The 20,862-nt window shown below is 36.4% G+C and overlaps 1 long non-coding RNA gene across 1 annotated transcript; it reads right to left on the bottom strand.

Moving 5' to 3' along the window:
* Window positions 1-633: 633 nt before the first annotated feature.
* LOC117340327 lies at window positions 634-17,667 on the bottom strand. The gene is made up of 3 exons (XR_004535435.1): window positions 17,610-17,667; window positions 1,175-1,257; window positions 634-697 (listed from the first exon to the last, which is right to left on the bottom strand). It is a non-coding gene; the product is annotated as an uncharacterized LOC117340327 (long non-coding RNA).
* Between the last annotated feature and the right edge of the window lie 3,195 nt (window positions 17,668-20,862).

Genomic DNA, 20,862 nt, shown 5'->3' with positions numbered 1-20,862 from the left:
GTACTGACAACTTATACGTCGTAGTCGATTTACCTTGGCGATATATAATGTATACTACCCAGAGAAAAAGGAAAGATTTAAGGTCAAAAGTGTTGCAAAGGTGCAATAATCTAAGAGAGGGCAAAAGTAGACACCAAACGTCAGACTCGGGTAAACACAAACGAATGTACTTGATATATCGACCCCCTTTGAACATTAGACTTGATATTAAGTAACTGAATGTATATCTGTGACTGCTGTCAATTCCACAGTTGTAACCGTATTTTATTAATGATCATCAGTTAAATATGACTGATGCCTATATAGTCAAACATGTGACACGTATATAAAAAGGTTTCTTTTTTAATGCCCATTTCATCACACCTGCCCTGTTAAAAGGACGTTTAACACTTCGAAAGCTGAAATGGGAATATGACAACGTAAACACGAAAACTATGTCACTCACATCCTTCTGATCATCAATATCATCATCGCTGCCTTCGTCATCAATATCATCATCGCTGCCTTCGTCATCAATATCATCATCGCTGCCTTCGTCATCAATATCATCATCGCTGCCTTCGTCATCAATATCATCATCGCTGCCTTCGTCATCAATATCATCATCGCCACTTTCGTCATCAGTATCATCATCGCTGCCATAAGCCTCACCAAAATAGTCGTAATCCTGATCATGCTCCTCTTCATCATAATGCCACTGTGTGATATGAATTAGTAAGGTTCGGTGAAACCATACGAACCAGTTACTGCTATTTTCACTATGTATATATTTGTATCAGGTATGTCTGTAAGAATTGATCATTAATCAGTCATTTCAAATTTTCAACGGAACGACACATAATGACTGAATCACTAATGCAGATAATTGTATCTCAGCATACATCAATTTAATTTTTTGTTTTCCCTTCTCAGTACCATATGTGCGAGTCAAAATAGTTGCTTTAACTGATATTTTGTTTCCAATGATGATTGATGGCAAATATGTTTTAACTGGATCAATGATATATCAACAAGGGCACTGTCGTTTATTTATTGACAAACTTGTAGTTTTTAAAGCCATAAAAAGATATTCCATTAACGCCAGGTAATGTTTGATAATTCGCGGATATTAACTACAGAATGCAGGATACATATCAATAAGATTAACTCTGGGATATAACACTCATATATTTACCTTGCATTCAATTGCTCCTTTTCCAAACGAATCCTGATCCGGATCCCAAGCCAGGTTATCCTGGAATATATCCATATCTGGATCTATAGAATAAAGAATGTCAAAACACAGATGATACATTTCCAAAAGCATGGTATATGTTATATAAAGTAAAACGACTCTCTTAACTAGTAGGGTGATACCTAAATGAGTGTCACAGAAAGAATGAAGTAGGGTGAGGGGCGATAACTTTGAGTACGAAAGACGGATAAAAATAAATACTCAAAATGATATAAGAAAGTCCGTCTTGATTTCAGAGCTTTCACGCACGAGTCCTGTTTTTCATCAAAATCGCTCAATATTTCGACCAATAAGGAGCCTCAACGTGGTTCTATGGCAATAATATCCATGAGGTTGCATTTACATATAAAATTGACCAAATTGTTTGGTTTGGTTTTACAATTGTATTTGTTTAACGTCCCGTTAACAACTAAGCTCATTTAAGGACGACATGCCGTTACAATATGGCCGAAATATAACAACGCGTAGTAGCCCCCCTTCCTTAACATCCTCACCAATGTCCTGTTCAGTGGCACCAGTGGAACTGGAGAAGAAGTTTAAAATGTGTGTTTCAAGATGAAGGTCAACTTGGATTTCACACCGATCCAAAAGATAACAACACATCATCTCAGGGTAATTTCAGGTAAGTTTCAGCTCAATAGCATAGGTGAAACTTGGGAAGAAGTTAAAAATGTGATTTTCAAGCGCCAATGATCATGGGTTTCGCACCCGTCGAAAAAAATAGCAACACTTGGTCGAGATCATATCAGGATCATTTCAGGCAAGTTTCACCTCAATCCTAAGAGTGCAAGATGAAGTTTACGGAGGGCGAACGACGACGAAGGAAACACGATGGCTATAGATCATGATCCCTTTGGGTCAGATGACCTAAAATGGGTAGGAAGGTAGGGATTTTTTTTTTATTTCTGAAATTATACAGACAATTAATCTTGACTTTAAATTCCTTCCTTGAAAAGGAAAACAATTTTCAGGGTAGGCACACACCAAATTTTGAGTTTCTATCGATACTGTTACTGGTTAACAGAGCGGGTAAAATACACCAGGATTAAGTCTATAGGGATTTGTGCGATACTCAATAAGCTTTGGTTTGGTTTGGTTTATTTTATTTAACGTCCTATTAACAGCTTAGGTCATTTAAGGACGGCCTCCCGTGCGTGCGACATGTATGCGTGTGATGAGTGCGTATGTGTGTTTTGGGAGGCTGCGGTATGTTTGTGTTAAGTCTAACAACATATTGGTAATTCTTTAATTTTGTCAAGTAGTTTTCTATAATTCACTTGCAGGCGTGTGGCAAGTGCGTATGCGTGTTCACTGAAGCATACTGCCGAAGACACCCAGCAGCACACCCCACTCGGTCCCATTATACTGACAACGGGCGAACCAGTTGTCCCACTCCTTATTTGCTGAGCGCTAAGCTGGAGCAGCAACTACCATTTTTAAAGACTGGTATGTCCCGGCCAGGGGGACAAAACCCAAAGCATTCCTCACAGCGGCGAACGCTCAACTAAAGGCCAAAAGTGAGGCATTGTCAAGGGAGACATTAGGAAGAAGAAAGTTGTTAAGAAAGAAGAGAAAAGATAAGATCCCAAGTTTAGTCGCCTCTTACGATCATGCAATGGGGACAGCAGGTACAATTCTTACGCCCTACCTGCAGGGCAGACTCAATAAGCTATTTTGGATTTGTTATAAAAAAAATTGTCATTTCATTATAATCAATCTTAATATCATGACCAGATATGAGTGAATCATCAACCTTTATTCATCACAGATGACAAAATACGTGTTTAATAGTTTTGAGTTATTGTTATGTGCTTTTGAGCAACAGTTAATATAAATGAAGTTTAATCAGGCATAAATAATCCTATTTTCAGTACATTCTTCAACCTCTTATAATTATGGAAGCATGTCTTACTCTTATATATGTTGGGTTTTATTATTATTGCTTTGTGTATCACCAAATGAACAGCCAGGGTCATTTTGAGGCAGAGTCACCTTGTAGCAGTTGGTGTCTACCTCACCGAACAACATGCAAGAGGCTTGTCGCATACCATCAAAAACAATGAAGATAAAGTGGTCTTGCCCAAAGACACAACCACGGCAGCACATACCGGCTTGGCTGTTAGCTTCCCTTTTCTTCTGTGGGATAACTGTTCAAACATTTCTATGCTTCTTATATATATAGAATATCAATAAACCTGGTGTATTTGGTTTAAAGTCCCATTAACAGACAGGGTCATTTACAGATGTGTATTGTTTTGGAGGTGGAGGAAAGCCGGAGTACTCGGAGAACAAGAGGCCCAAAGGGCCTTAACGGTAACCTGAGATTTGAAATATTTCGGTCAACTAAATTGACCCTTTTTGGCCCCACCCATCAGTCCTAATGGGGTCAGTCTATGAAGAGTATTTGATTCTAACATATAGTAGATAAGAAGATTTTTGAAATTTCAGTCAATTTGACCCTTTTTGGCCCCGCCCACCAGCCCCTGGGGGTCAACCAGGGCCAACATGTACATAACATCAAACTATAATCCCATGCTGATAATTTGAACCAAGTTAGAATGAATTCCAATACAAATCCAACAAATAATAGTCAAAAATGTGATTTCCCTATATAAACTATAGTAAAGTTTACCCCCTCCCCAGGGGCAAACGTGAGACCCCAGGGTCATGAAATTCACAATTTTGGTAAGCACATGAAGACCCTTGCATCTATGAAGAGTATTTGATTCTTACATATCTGAGAGTAGAGCAGAAGATTTTTGAAACTTCAGTCAATTTGACCTTTTTTGGCCCCGCCCACCAGCCCCTGGGGTTCAACCAGGGCCAACATGTACATACCATCAAAATGTCATCCCATGCTGATAATTTGATACAAGTTAGAATGAATTCCAATACAAATCCAACAAATAATAGTCAAAAATGTGATTTCCCTATATAAACTATAGTAAAGTTTACCCCCTCCCCAGGGGCAAACGTGAGACCCCAGGGTCATGAAATTCACAATTTTGGTAAGCACATGAAGACCCTTGCATCTATGAAGAGTATTTGATTCTTACATATCTGAGAGTAGAGCAGAAGATTTTTGAAACTTCAGTCAATTTGACCCTTTTTTGGCCCCGCCCACCAGCCCCTGGGGGTCAACCAGGGCCAACATGTACATACCATCAAAGTGTCATCCCATGCTGATAATTTGATACAAGTTAGAATGAATTCCAATACAAATCCAACAAATAATAGTCAAAAATGTGATTTCCCTATATAAACTATAGTAAAGTTTACCCCCTACCCAGGGGCAAACATGAGACCCCAGGGTCATGAAATTCACAATTTTGGTAAAGCACCTGAAGACCCTTCCATCTATGAAGAGTATTTGATTCTACCATATCTGAGAGTAGAGAAGAAGATTTTTGAAATTTTAGTCAATTTGACCCTTTTTAGCCCCGCCCACGAGCCCCTGGGAGTCAACTAGGGCCAACATGTACATACCATCAAAGTGTCATCCCATGCTGATAATTTGATACAAGTTAGAATGAATTCCAATACAAATCCAACAAATAATAGTCAAAAATGTGATTTCCCTATATAAACTATAGTAAAGTTTACCCCCTCCCCAGGGGCAAACGTGAGACCCCAGGGTCATGCAATTCACAATTTTGGTAAAGCACCACAAGACCCTTTCATCTATAAAGAGTGTTTGACTCCAACATATCTGAGAGTAGAGAAGAAGATTTTTGAAGTTTTAGTCAATTTGACCTTTTTGGCCCCACCCCTCAGGCTCCTGGGGGATGGGGACCATATAATTCACAATTTTGGTTGACCTTCAGCCATAGAACCTTTCTGCCAAATTTCATTGAATTTTGTTAAGTGGTTTTGGAGAAGTCAAAAATGTAAAAAGTTTACGGACGCACGACGCACGACGCACGACGGACGACGCACGACGCACGACGCACACCGCACGACGGACGACGACGGACAAAAGGCGATTAGAATAGGTCACTTGAGACTTCGTCTCAGGTGACCTAAAAACCACCGGTCTGCGGTCAGTACCAGGCAACTGCCCACCACAGCTTTTGAACTAGCAACCCAGAAGTGGAGGGCTAGTGATAAATATCTAATATAAAAAAATCAATTATAAAATATATATTTAAAAAAAAAAAAAAAAAAAAAAATTATCTCAAAGCAAGAATAGTACAGACCCGTGTACGTTCGCTGTTCCGTCTTAAACGCAAACGCTACGGAAGTACTACGGTAATGCCACGGTAATGCTACGGAAGTGTAACGGAAATGGTACGGTAATGGTACGGAAATGGTACGGAAATGGTACGGTAATGCTACGGAAATGGTACGGAAATGGTACGGTAATGCTACGGTTGACGCTCACAAATAATCGACCGTTTCTGAATAAATTGTCTGGTTCTTATAAAAAGCGGATCCTCGGCGAAGCGAACACGTAGAACGACAGTGAAATGGTGTCTGATGGAGTGAATGTTGTATCGGGAAGTGGAAGAACGTTTTATCAAGCTGTACTACTATAGAAAACCTCAGTATGCAAAATTTTTTAAAAACTTTTAGAAACCGGAAATATTAAGGTCATATAAGGATCTTTCAAATTTAGGAAAATTTATTATTCTCGGCATCAAAAAACGATAGCATTTAATTTTAAAATAAAATCACTCTCTTTACTTTACTTTATTGTTTTGTTTTTATGTATTTATCTATATTTTCACTGCATTTATTCACTGCATTTGTACCGATAAACCGTAAGTTTTAAGTAATAAACTAATTTAATTGAAAAACTTATAATCAAAGTGTTAATTTAGGTACAGGTAAACAGATCAAGAATTCTGAACACAGATTGACCAGGCTATGAATAGACCCCCTATAGGGCTAATTGTAAAAAGGAGAAACTGACCAGGTGTGATGATGACTTACACACCTGATCCCGATGACTCCTAATCAAGTGGATATCCATGGCCATCAGGTGAAGTTGGTGGTGGTGGGGAGGTGGGATTAGTACCCATGGCAACAAGTTAGGGGGGCAATTAAGTCAAGTACATGTACACATGTCTGGCAAGTCTATATATAACAATCACTGGTACATATTACTGGTGTGTAAGCATTGAGGATTTGTTTAAAAGTCTGATGTCGGATCAGAGGAAGCTCTTGCTGAGGGATAACAACTAAAAACAAGGCATCAATAATTATATAATTACACAATGTACATGTGCAATCAGATACGTGTATATCACACGTCTGCAATGGAGCAGACTCTTTGTGTTTACGTGATAATGGATAACACGCTGAAAGTCTTTATTAATGGACATGTTTTATTATCTAACCTTCCGTAGAGTGACAATCAGTTAACCTTTACACCCTAGGAGAAGTGAGGAGTGCACGAGATTTAAGGTACTGAAGTAAACATTAATTAGTGCACAACAGGTTTTTTAAAACTTATTATCACAAAGGACATAACCCGGTAATACATTGTTACACTATATATAGACTTCAACAGTGAAGAGTGAAGAATCTACTTTTAAAATTAATTTTGATCCTGTTTGCGATCATTTTAATCATTTACATGCTTCTATTATAACACATCATTTTGTCTCAGAGGCCTAATAATGGCTGACTCAGGTGTACATGTACTTCATGTAAATATTTTGTCAGACAAAATATTAATATTTTAAATTTTTATTGAATGTTAATTTACTAAAGTTTCTTTTACATTGTTATTCTAAACTTAAAATTGTATTTTACACTACATGTCATCTATATGATATCATACATTGTATGTTCTGACGACAGATCTTGAGACATGTACATGTCCAGACTACATGTACATTACGTTGAAGCCAAACATCTAGAAAAGGCCTGTTGCCAATGTGTCTGGCACATGGTATACCTGGCCAGGTGACCTGTCCCCAATTATGGCCCATTCTCACTTAGCCAACATACAGAAATTTACCTGTATTACCTGGCCAACATGTCAAATATTACACCTGAGTGAGTTTTAAACTATAGCAGTAGCCTGTTCTTACTTTCATGAAAGAAAATATGAAAATGTCAAGTTGAATATGACTTATAAAATAAAATAATGATTCAAATGAATTTATGTAGGCTACTTATCATAACAAATCTTAGATATTCACGGTAAAAACCGAAATTTATTAAGTCTACATATATCATGAACCATCACCTCAAGAGTTTAACCTACAAATGTATGCTTTTAATAATAGAAGTATTTACAAGTGTCTTTAATGGTTGTTATTTAAATATGTGTATATGTGTGAGGGTGTGTGTGTTATTTTTTAATTTTTTAATAACACTTTTAGAAAAGACACCGAAGGAAATATTTTTGTGCATACCAATAATTATAAAATTCTATCAAACTAGCAGCGGATGTGTTTCTTAACGAAGTAAAGCAACGTTGCCACGAAGAAAAGTTTTCCCTATTCCAACTTTGACGAGGTATTCGGCGAACTCCGCGATAGGGACTTTGATGATCATGTTAGTGTGATAATACAAAACATATCTGTATGATATCAGTCCTGAAACTACTCGATTAAAATGATTCGCCCTCTCTTTTACATTTTTTCAAAACTTTCCTTTTTGCCGATAATGGCAAATTTTGTAAAGCAGCACGTTATATTCAAGACTGTGGTGAACTCCTATCCGATATTGACAGAGTCTACGACTGGTGTAAAACTTAAAAATGTACGTTTAATATAAAGAAATATTAATATATAACGTTTAGCAACAAAAGATATACAACTGAGTATCCCGACAGCTTGGGTGAGGAATCTCCAAAGAAAGAAACACATGCTAAATACTTGGGTGTATGGCTCACTCCGAATCTTAACTTTTTATTACATGTTAGATAAGTGGTTGGTAAGGTCATGCCAATCTACATATCTGGATTTTGAAAATGTTATTCGCTCTCTGTACATTAGTGCAGTCAGTTAGATTGCTGCTCTGAAATATGGTCACCAATTCAAGCAACACTCGTACACCAGATTGAAGTTGTACATTTTTTTTATTTTTTTTATTTCTGTATTTTAAATCAAAATTTAACGATAATAGTCTATATTACATGTAAATTTGCAACAATTCAACTTACCTAGTCTGGAATGTAGGCATTGATACATATATTGTTATTCAAATCTGTATCTAGCCTACTTGATCGAACTTTAATAGGATAATTTAAATTTTTAGTTCCACATCTTTTTTTGACTAGGTCGAGTAGCTCAACCCTGCTTTATCCCTGTAAATGCTGGATTATTGTAAGGAATTGTAATGTTCTTAAAAGAGTCCTAATTAATTTTAACTTCCTTCGTCATGTTCCTGACAGTTTTTTAACGTCTCACTTGAGAGATTTATGTCGGACACAGATTTTTTTCCAGAATTAGGTCCCTTCTTTACTGTTGATAACAAGACATAATTGATTGTCTGGATGATTTCTATTTAGTTTGGTTTGGTTTATTTTGTTTAACGTCCTTTTAACAGCTAAGGTCATTTAAGGACGGCCTCCCGTGCGTGCGACACGTATGCGTGTAGCTAGTGCGTATGTGTGTTTTGGGAGGCTGCGGTATGTTCGTGTTAAGTCTCCTTGTGATAGGCCGGATCTTTTGCTGATTTAGAGTGCTACCTCACTGAAGCATACTGCCAAAGATATTTCAAAAGTTACTAATTGCTACATGTGTGCAGATGACATTTTGAAGAAAAACTATTTTGTAAAATAGCTATAACAACATATTGGTAATTCTTTAATTTTGTCAAGTAGTTTTCTATAATTCACTTGCAGGCGTGTGGCAAGTGCGTATGTGTGTTCACTGAAGCATACTGCCGAAGACACCCAGCAGCACACCCCACTCGGTCCCATTATACTGACAACGGGCGAACCAGTTGTCCCACTCCTTATTTGCTGAGCGCTAAGCTGGAGCAGCAACTACCATTTTTAAAGACTGGTATGTCCCGGCCAGGGGGACAAAACCCAAAGCATTCCTCACAGCGGCGAACGCTCAACTAAAGGCCAAAAGTGAGGCATTGTCAAGGGAGACATTAGGAAGAAGAAAGTTGTTCAGAAAGAAGAGAAAAGATAAGATCCCAAGTTTAGTCGCCTCTTACGACCATGCAATGGGGGCAGCAGGTACAATTCTTACCTCACATGTGTATGCACTTTATATACCGTATTTGCTCTTACTATGTAAATAATTTACTCTTGTTATACTTTATCAGAGACGTATATATATATATCACATATTTATATGTGATAAATACGTCTCTGATTTTATCAATTTGCTATCAATTCTGTGATTAGACCTTTGGGTTTTAAAATTGAAATAAATAATGAATAACTCCATAGATCACGATGACATTCTCATTAAAGTTGGAAGTTTTATGAAGCAGTCTATAGCCTTACCTGTAGGCCATAATTATCTCTTATTGTTCTTCTTTTCACACCTAGTATCACTTGGTCCACACAATACCTTATTTTTAGTTAACCCGTGTACAACATGCTGTGTTGTTTGTAAAGAATGAAGTGTAGTAAGGGGCGATAACTCAGTTATCGCTCCTTGCGGAGCGAAATGAAGGTATTGGCTAATTCACCCATTTTGCCGGCTATTGTAGCGATTTGAGGGTGGAAAAAATGGCACATACAATCTTTATGGTTTTTTGAACCATCGTAAAAATCGACTCGATCTAGGTCTGGATGTATCTGGTATCCCTGTGGAAATTGTTATTTATGACATATTTTGGGTCAAACATGCCAAAATCGACATTTTGACCAAGAGGTTCTGCTTAAATCGCCCTCAAAATTCAGAAAGAAATCCATATATATATACAATGCACATACAAAGAGATAAATGTTTCCTGAAGAAAACTATCTGTTTAGTTTTTCGATATCTTCAGCAGAACGATTACAAGATTGTTTTGAAAATGGCCTATTTTTTCGACCTTCTCAGTATTTTTCCACTCGACTGGGGTATTTACCTATAAATAGGCTGCCAGTTTTGATGACGCTAGACCGGCGTTTCCTTTCCGTTTAGCACGGTTTGAACAGATAGACCGGGTCGGCATACACAGTTATAAGCATTAAAATCATTACGAATCAACTGGTTTTATATTTGTTTATATTTGTTTTGCGCTAATCATCTTGATGATGTCTTTTAAAGCCTGCATTAACATCAACAGGTCCGTTAAAATTGACGTATGAAGTTTATATGTAATAGAAAACATTAACACACTTGGAATGGTCAGCTTGACCACATATATATAAAGGACGACTATAGAAATAAAGCCATCCTGAACTCATCGGGTATTATCTCTGAAATGATTCCCCGAGGAGTTCCGGATGGAACAACACCTGGGACTTCACGCCGCTTACTCGTTCAACTCCAGGCTTTAGCTGCAGTCTAAGTGAGTTGTATTACATTTTCCCGTCAGGACCAGGACTTTTTGATATTCTATCATATTAAATGTGACATTGGAGGTTACAGTTGTTCTACTATGACCATATTAGTTACTTTCCAGGATCAGTATTCATCGTCGACCCAGACCAGCGTTCGATAACAAATCTAAACTCGTACTTAGTCGTAGGCTTCCGTTCCAGTACTGGCAGCAGGCCTAGTGTAAAAGCTACATGCTCATTAACGTTTTAGAGACAGGCGACGTTTGAATATGTAATTATTTAATTTCTTTATTGTTTGTTTGTTTAATGAAATTACTGTGTCGTTAGTTGATGCTTTTGATGTCTTGATCAGCTGATATTTGTTTATGTTGAGGAGCCACGAATCATATCTCATACATATCAGCTTACAATGACACGAACTTTCAAGAAACTACTATACATATACTTCCGTACACCCTAGCAGTATACTGAACAATTCTTTTTCAGTAATAGAATTTTTTTTCAAATTTTTAATGAAATATCTATAGTAATGCTTTAAATTTTGAAGTCTCTGACCTGTCCTTTATTGAGATGGTTGTTAGGACAGTGACAAATTATAACATCTTTTGCATTATTACATAATGAAATAAATTTCCAAATATATTTAAACCTTTCACTTTTATGCACCAAAGAAAACAACATGCAAAAAAGCTGTTCTGACAATTTGAAGCTAAAATATTGTCAATTATTATGTCACATTAAGTAAAATTCAGTTGTTTTTGGTGTATAGAAAGATGTCATGCATCTTTTATCTTTTGAAATTAAGTTAATTTCAACTTATTACAAAAAAAGTATAAGATGGGAAATTATTTGACAAAATCAAAGAGTTACCAAGTTTTAGCTATAACAATTTTACAAAATAGTTGACTTTGAAATTTCATGAATTAGTAAATTTTCAAGTATCTATAAGTTGCTTTATCATCACTTCCATAATTGACATATTCAACATATTTCAACCCTTTGCTTACATGTGACAAATAAACCATGTGCGAGAAACCTGTTCACACAAAATGTTACTAAAATTATGTCAACCGTTATATCACATTATATATAGTTAATTAACTAATTTAGGGTGTGGAACCATGTTGTATTTTTGTTTTATCTTAATTTTTAATCAGTTATTAAATAATTACCAATATTTTGTTATCACTATTTTGTAAGATAGTTATTTTTCAAAATGTCATCTGCCCACAGGTAGCAATTGGTAAATTTTGAAATATCTTTGCTTTAATACCATACCAACATATTTCAACCTTTCACTTACATATACCAAAGAAAACAATGTGCAAGAAACCAATTCTGACCAATTTATACTTAAGTTTTTTGAACTATCATGTATTTATTGTGTCGCACAAAGTTAAATTCAATGTTGGGGAACCATGTAGTTGTTTTTTTTTATCTTTTGAATTTAATGTTTACTTATCTAAAGGTATATTATAGAAAATTATTCGATATATTCAAAAAATGACCATGATTTTATGATAACAATTCTACAAAATAGTCTTCTTCATAATGTCATCTTCACACAGGTAAAATACAGTAACACAGGGACTAGGGTACATGTAAAAAGTGTATATTTTTCTTTTTTAGGCCAACACCACTATACATGTAATCAAATATTTACATTAGGAAGCTTAAGGATGTTCTAAATAGTTGGCCAAAGACCGCAGTTAATTTCCCTCTATTTTGTACTGAAGAAACAAATTCAGAATTTTGAAACTTTACATGGAATCTGGTTTTAATTTCACATTTTAGAACTATTCTCTTAATATAAAACTTTTTTGATATTGGGATAACACCATTTTCTTTAATTTTCACATCTTTTACAATTGCAACTGTGACAAATAAGAATTAAAAAGTTTTAAACAGTTACTGTAAACGAGGCCTTAGACCGCAAGTAATTACCCTCTATGTTCTACTTTAAAAAAATTCATTTTGTATAACTATTCTCTCAATTTCAAGGCATTTATATATTAAGAAACACATTTTCCATAGTTTTCACTTCTTTGGTATTATTGCCACTGTAAGAAAGTTTATTAATTATTTATTATTTATTATTGAGGGGCCGATTTGGCCGAGTGGTTAAGGTGTCGCAACACTTTATCACTAGCCCTCCATCTCTAGGTTGCTAGTTCGAAACCTATGTGGGGAAGTTAACTGGTACTGACTGTAGGCTGGTAGTGTTTCTCCCGGTACTCCCGCTTTCCTCCACCTCTAAACCTGGGACGTCCTTAAATGACCCTGGCTGTTAATAGGACGTTTAACCAAATACACCAAGTCTGTTAATATTATATTTATAGAAAAAGTATAGAAAAGTTTGAACAGTTATCCTGCAGAAGAAAAGGGAAGCTGACAATCAGGCCGGTATGTGCTGTTGTTGTTGTGTCTTTGGGCAAGACCACTTTACCCTTATTGATCTGGATGATTTTTACCTCAAATGATGCATGACATTTTTAAAACTTAGAATACTGCAAGTGCATTTGTTCCTGAGCTGAACTTAGTTTGGTTTGTCTGCTGGTTTTATCACCACACATATGGTTCAGTCATGCAAGATCATTTTGAGACTTGGTCTCCTTGTAGTAGTTGGTGACTACCTCATTGAACAACACACTAGAACCCTGACAACAGACAAAAGACCCTGAACTTATGCTTGGATAGATGCCAATATTGATGTCTCATAATCAATTAAAGTGTCATATTCTAGAAAACTGTAGAATTTTGAGAATAATTATTATATAGGAGGTACCAGTAATATATTACTGTATCGGAGGTATATATTTGTATAAGAGGTGACTACCTCATTGAACAACACACCAGAGACCCTGAACTTATGCTTGGATAGATGCGAATTGATGTCTCATAATCAATTAAAGTGTGATATTCTAAAAAAAACTGTAGAATGTGTGAGAATTATTGCACTGGTAACCCCCATAACTTTCAATTTCCTCAGGCCAGTATGAATTTTAAACTTAGATAAATGTCGCGTGTGTCAATTAAGTGCAAATGAGGAAATTCAGTGGAAGTGAGGAAAATCGGTGCAAGTGAAGGTATTAATGCTAAAGGAAGGGAATTTATTTGTATTTATCTGTCTTTCATGCTCAAATAGAGTTATCGCCCCTCACTACACTTCATTCTTTCTGTGACACTCCTTTAGGTGTCACCCCACTAGTATCATTGCTGACAATTAAGTCTAACTACCCTAGTTTACCTGTGTGATACTGTCTGGACCATTTGTACCCTATACATGTAGCCTGACCATTGCATATTACATGCAACTGTTTTAAAGGTTAGACTATAGCACAGTAAAGGTAATATTGTTTATTTGACACGATCTTCATCTTGGTTTCCATCGTAATGCGTCGACTACTACTAGGATCCGCCATTTTTTATCACACTAAGATCGATGAACCATGTGAATTGAGTTGTTTTTTTGTGAGAGTGTTATTTTTTTCTATACAAAGATACAGACAGATTTACAGCCGTATCTATTTCATTCTTTAATTCATTAATTTAATTCCTTATAAAAATCATTTGCTGTCGCTACATTTCTTTTTTGACGTTCGGTAAGTATATTTAACTAAATTTCGTTTCGATAAAAAATACATTCCGCAAAATGTTCTACCGAACGGTTATGAAACGGTCTGCGAGTGAAAATAGGTAAACGCAAATGCTACGGTAATGCTACGGTGAGTGGACGCAAACGGTACGGAAATGCTACGGAAATGGTATGGAAGTGCTATACTGTAACGCTACGGAAATGTTACGGAATTGTTACGTAAACGCTACGCTTAAATCGGAACTGCGAGCGTACACGGGTCTGTAACAAAGAAGTGAAAATTATTGGAAAATGTGTTTCTTTATTTCGAAATGGCTTGCTTTTTGGTTTGGTTTGTTTTTGTTTAACGTCCTATTAACAGCCAGGTCATTTAAGGACGTGCCAGGTTTTGAAGGTGGAGGACAGAAAGCCGGAGTAACCGGAGAAAATCTACCGGCCGACGGCCAGTACCTGGCAACTGCCCCACCTAGGTTTCGAACACGCAACCCAGTGGCGAAGGGCTAGTGATAAAGTGTCGGTACACCTTAACCATTCGGCCACCGCGGCCCCCTTAAATGTCTTGAAATTGATAGAATAATTCTACAATATGAAATTTAACCCATATTTTATGCAGTTTCAAAATTCTGAATTTGTTTCTTCAATAGAATTGGATGGAAATTAACGGCGGTCTTTGGCCAGCTATTTAGAACATGCTTCCTAATGTAAATATTTGCCTATGAGGGCGTTACCCCCAAAAAATAGAAACATAAACTATTTCCACTAGTCCCTGTACCTGTGTGCAGATGGCATTTAGAAGACTATTTTGTAGAATTGCAATAATTAAATCCTCGTCATTATTTGTCAAATAATTGTATATAATACCTTAAGCAATAAGTTGAAATAAGTTCAAAAGATAAAAATAAAAAATAAACTACATGGTTCCCCACCCCAATATGATTGAATCTGAACTTAGTGCGACACAATAAATACATACAAGTTCAAAATGTTTTAGCATAGATTTGTCAGAATTGGTTTCTTGTACAATGTTTTATATGGTATATGTAAGGGAAAGGACAAAATATGTTGGTGTAGTATTTAAAGCAAAGATATTTCAAAAGTTACTAATTGCTACATGTGTGCAGATGACATTTTGAAGAAAAACTATTTTGTAAAATAGCTATAACAACATATTGGTAATTCTTTAATTTTGTCAAGTAGTTTTCTATAATTCACTTGCAGGCGTGTGGCAAGTGCGTATGTGTGTTCACTGAAGCATACTGCCGAAGACACCCAGCAGCACATCCCCACCTCGGTCACATTATACTGACAACGGGCGAACCAGTTGTCCCAGTTTAATAGGATATTAAACAAAATAAACCAAACCAAACCAAACCGTCCAGGATACCGGTATTAAAAAAGCTGGTTGGTTTTGATATATTAGTAGTATTTGATATACAAGACGTTCATTAACCCGAAACTTCGGGTCAAATACGCAAACACCTTTGACGTACGACTGCACATTTTGGCCGTCATTGTATAGATATTAGGCCTATGTACACCCTGTACAAGCTCAATAAAGGGTATGTATCAATAAAGTCTGGTAACACTAACTGATAGAATAATCCTGTGTCAATTTAAAGAACCACTTACCTGTATTAAAAAAATCCGACTGGGGCTTGGTGCACACAATGTGTGATATAGTTAAAAATCACCTTGCACCTCTACCTTACCTGCAGTGGCCGAACTACATTCATCTCAGCAATAACATTTTAATAAGTACGTGACCAGTATCTTTAATAAGATAAGAAGCGCTATTCATTCCTTTTAACTTGTTTTGCGCCGCAATATTAAAAACGAGATTATTATTTGAATTTATTAGTTACTTGAATAGATAATATTAAAAAGAAAATGATTTTGTACAAACCTGATCATTGTAATACTTAGACAGAATTTACAAATGATAATGAGAAGTTACAGATCGTTTAAAGTTTTCAATGCATCACATTTTTATCAACAAAATTGTGAAACATCAAATATCAATTTATATTGTAATTTCTTAATTACTATTTATTATAATAAACTATTTCAACACTATGTCGCCATGCAGGAAACATACAAGCAATTTTTTTACTGTTATATACTACCCTTAACGGCCCATCAACACCGGTAAAGGTAATCAGGGCTAATAAATATAATCAATTTAAATCAAGACCATCAAAAATGATGAAAACCAATATCGACAAACACTCGTACATTATCACAAAACATGCAGAAAACGGAGATCAACACGCTCAGATAGAGTAAAAGCAAGTGGCATTGGTTAAATAACACGCCAACATTCTTCAAGAAAAAAATCGTTAATGCTAGTTGTCGAAAGTAGAGATCTGAGATTTGATTTAAATTGGTTGTAAGTTAATTCAGGCCATTAAAACGGATTTTATTGTAAATGGCTCGTAGCATGCTATGCACTGAGGATTATCCTCCGCTCCCGCTTCAGTAAATATGAATGTGTAATGTAAGAAGGGGGAGACGGTAGGTAGGTTTGATAAAGTGTATAGTATTTTCTGTGCAATCAGTCCAATTCTGTTATAAATCTATAAGTATAACATCTGAAGGAAAAAAAATTGTATGGCCCTTAAATTACATGTTTAACATTCCAACATCCCCCATATAAACACTTATAAGGCACTCGAGAGTAGGGCACGGGTGGACCAAGCTTTATATTTCTAGATATGCTTTTAATATAGCATTAAGATACCGCTGAATAAACCAGCGTAATATGTTTGCATATCTCGATAGAAAATATATCATGAAGCGCCTTTTCATTGGCTGGTATATATGTACATTTGACTAATTTACCGTCTGCCCTGCAGGTAGGGCGTAAGAATTGTACCTGCTGCCCCCAATGCGTAAGCGGCGATTAGATTTGGGATCCTATCTTTTCTCTTCTTTCTAAACAACTTTCTTCTTCCTAATGTCTAACTTGACAATGCCTCACTTTTGGCCTTTAGTCGAGCGTTCGCCGCTGTTAGGAAGGCTCTTGGTTCTGTCCCCTAGCCGATACATATCGGAGTCATTAAAATGGTAGTTGCTCCTGCTTAGCGCTCAGCATATTAGGAGTGGGACGGCTGGTTCGCCCGTTGTCAGTATAATGTGACCGGATGGGGTGTGCTGCTGGGTGTCTTCGGCAGTATGCTTCAGTGAGGTAGCACTCTAAATCGGCAAAAGTTCCGACCTATCACAAGGAGACTAAACACGAACATACCGCAGCCTCCCAAAACACATACGCACTGACCACACTCATACATGTCGCACACACGGGAAGCCGTCCTTAAATTACCTTAGCTGTTAATAGGACGTTAAACAAATTAAACCAAACTAAATCTACTCACAGTTTCCTTATCCTTCAAAGGTATTCTATAAAAAGTTAAATCCCAAGTTCAGAAAGACGTGCTTTTCACTACCAACCTTTCCGCCAATATTGGACGACAGTGGGTTTTGTTTTCCTGCTCCTTCAAACACGTATTCTGTTGAAAGTTGAATTCCCAGTTCAGAAATGGTCTTCCCAGCCGATCGGCAGCCTTTAAAAATCCGTTAGGTGTCACGTGATTCATATTATTTCATTTTAAATACAATCTTGCTCAAGCAATTTGGATCCTGGTCTAACAAAACATTTCATGGCGTATTTCCAATTCACATGATCAAAATACTCACTATTGTCGTTATGACCATATTAACAGTACCTACCTGGTAAACACTGATTGTAAAATAAACAAAGCCCCTGCAGACGAAGATAAATTGAGGGGACGTATATAAGATACTAATAAATCTTATTCAGGTGTGTCCATAATTACATTGTGTAGATGGTTTAGTTTTTTGTTTATTTAATTTAACGCCCTGTTAACAGCTAAGGTCATTTAAGGACGGCCTCCCGTGCGTGCGACATGCATGCATGTGTGTTTTGGGAGGCTGCAGTATGTTCATGTTAAGTCTCCTAGTGATAGGCCGGAACTTTTGCCGATTTACAGTGCTATCTCACTGAAGCATACTGCCGAAGACACCCAGCAGCAGACCCCACCCGGTTACAGTCGTCCCACTCCTAATATGCTGAGCGCTAAGCAGGAGCATCAACTACCATTTTTAAAGACTCTGGTATGTCTCGGCTAGGGGACAGAGCCCAAAGCCTTCCTCAGAGCGGCGAACGCTCAACTGAAGGCCTTACGCCCTACCTGCAGGGCAGCCATAATTAGATGGTGCTTTCTAAAATACTAATAAAATTAATTGAAATATGTCGTTCTCCACAGTTTCTTGATATTGAACACCAATTCTTACTTAAGTTACCTATTTAACCTCTGGTCAAACAAATGCTCCTATCCTGTGCTAAAGACAGTTGTAAGCATAAGTGCTTGGCTATTTTTCAGGTTTAGTAATTTTTCTCAGAATTATTCCATGCTTCATCTCACCACAAAGTAACTCAATAGAACAGGGGCTGCGGTGGCCGAGTGGTTAAGGTGTACCGACACTTTAACTGGTACTGACCGTAGGCCGTTGGTTTTTCTCCGGGTATTCCGGCTTTCCACCACCTCTAAAACCTGGCACGTCCTTAAATGAACCTGGCTGTTAATAGGACGTTAAACAAAAACAACAAACCAAACCAAACTCAATAGAAGAAACTGAAAGCACCTTCAGCAGATTCTTGGTAATTTTAAGAAACTACATGTCATAACAAACATTTTGGCATATTACATATTGACTATTTTTGTGCATTTTTATTATATTTATTCGTGATTGAATTTCAACATTATTCTGCTATATAGATTACCCTTAAGACAACACGATTCGATTTAAGTAGACTCGTGTGTGTTCCTGCTATTAATAAAAAAATGATGAATGGGCTATCTATTCTTGGTGTATTACCAACATACCTAACGTCATACATCAAATCTATTTTTAATATCGTCGATATATCAAAAGCATGCATGTACAAGTATCATGGTTACCAAAAATCCAATTTCAGTCGGGTAACTAACAGTTTGACATAGTTGACACAAACAACATTCAGGAATCCCCCTTTATCTGGTGACGCTATGTGATCTCGAAAACACCGATGAAAACAACTGCATTTATTATGCAGGCGATTTGGGTTTCACCGACAGTGTTTTGGCTTTATTTTGATTTAGCTTTTAAAACCTTCCTTCAACTCCAGAAACACAAACATACGTGCTAATTTGTATTTATATTATAAAATTCCTATCAACAGCCAGGGCAATTCAATGACGGCTTCACCTGTGTGTAAGATCCCTGCGTGTGCCTTGGGAGGCCGTGATTTCTAAAAAGAGTGTACAGAATATTTCTTAAGCAATATGTCGCATAACAGATTTTCAAAGACATTGGACCACGGCCAATGTTACGTGATATAACACAAATGCGTTAACAAATGATATGATCCGCTCCTGCACCGGTTACTAGTTACATAGAGGCGGACCGAACTGAAATTGTATTTATGAAAGAACGGTGTTTTGCTAAATTAATTGTATATCATGATATACTAATTCCATGTTAGGCATGTGTTTTCCCATCTTAATAAAAAAAAAACCTGTTTAATGGACTTTCTATACAAGGTTTATTACCGACATGCTTAACGTAGTCGTCATATCTATTTTTAACAATATACCAAACAAAGTATACAGTGTTGCCTACATTTCAAATTCAGTCGGGTAATTCACGGTTCTAACCCCTGTTCTTTATGTATACATATAGACATATGATTAGATACTCAGTTTGGTAGCTAGGAATGGTTAACAGAATTTCTAGAACATTTTATCCCATACAAAAGATCTTTCTTTCAAAAACATAGCCTTAGTTTTGTTTTTGATGTTCTGAATTGATCATTTAAATATTCATCATTTATATATTGTTAATCAAGGTTATTAATTACTTTTCTTATTCATCCTGGTCAATCAATGTGTGGCACCATTAACGCTGTAAAATGTTTAGATACATATTCCATACCGAAGCATGATAACATAGAAAAAATTGCACATGACTAATATTTTTTACCGGTTTTTACGGGATATTGCTCGAGCAATATATCGCGCTCAACACGGGGTATTAGAATGACATTTACACATGACAATGATAAAGCCAATTTGTTCTTGTTTTGTGTTTGTGTACCGTAACAACCATACTTCCTTGTTTGCCATATATGTAGGAACATGTGAAATCTTCAAGGTAATCTTGCAAGTAATTTCAATGGGCAGTGCTAATTTGCATATGTAATATGCAGCTGTTCACTAATTTCAGTTAAATATCATGTTTCAACTGCCTACGCAAGTTTTTAAATTGATGCAAGCACATTTAAGACAAGGTCACGTATTTAGTGTGAATACCCTATTGATGAAACAATACAAATACATTTAAACTTTTGCTTTGTGTTTATTAATGTAGTCATTCGAATGTAGATATATTTTAGGCATTCATTTGACATTTCAGATAAATATTATAGATAGTTGGTTTTGATATTAGACCTCTATGAATGAGGATATCAGCATTATATCGATGTAGTTCAAACCAATCATTTGAATATATATCAAACAAATATTATATTGTTCAACGCTCTGTTTCACCTATAGTTAGAACGTTCTA

Source organism: Pecten maximus, chromosome 13, assembly GCF_902652985.1.
Source record: "Pecten maximus chromosome 13, xPecMax1.1, whole genome shotgun sequence".
Lineage (NCBI taxonomy): Eukaryota > Metazoa > Mollusca > Bivalvia > Pectinida > Pectinidae > Pecten > Pecten maximus.
This window is presented reverse-complemented; position numbering and strand designations above follow the sequence as displayed.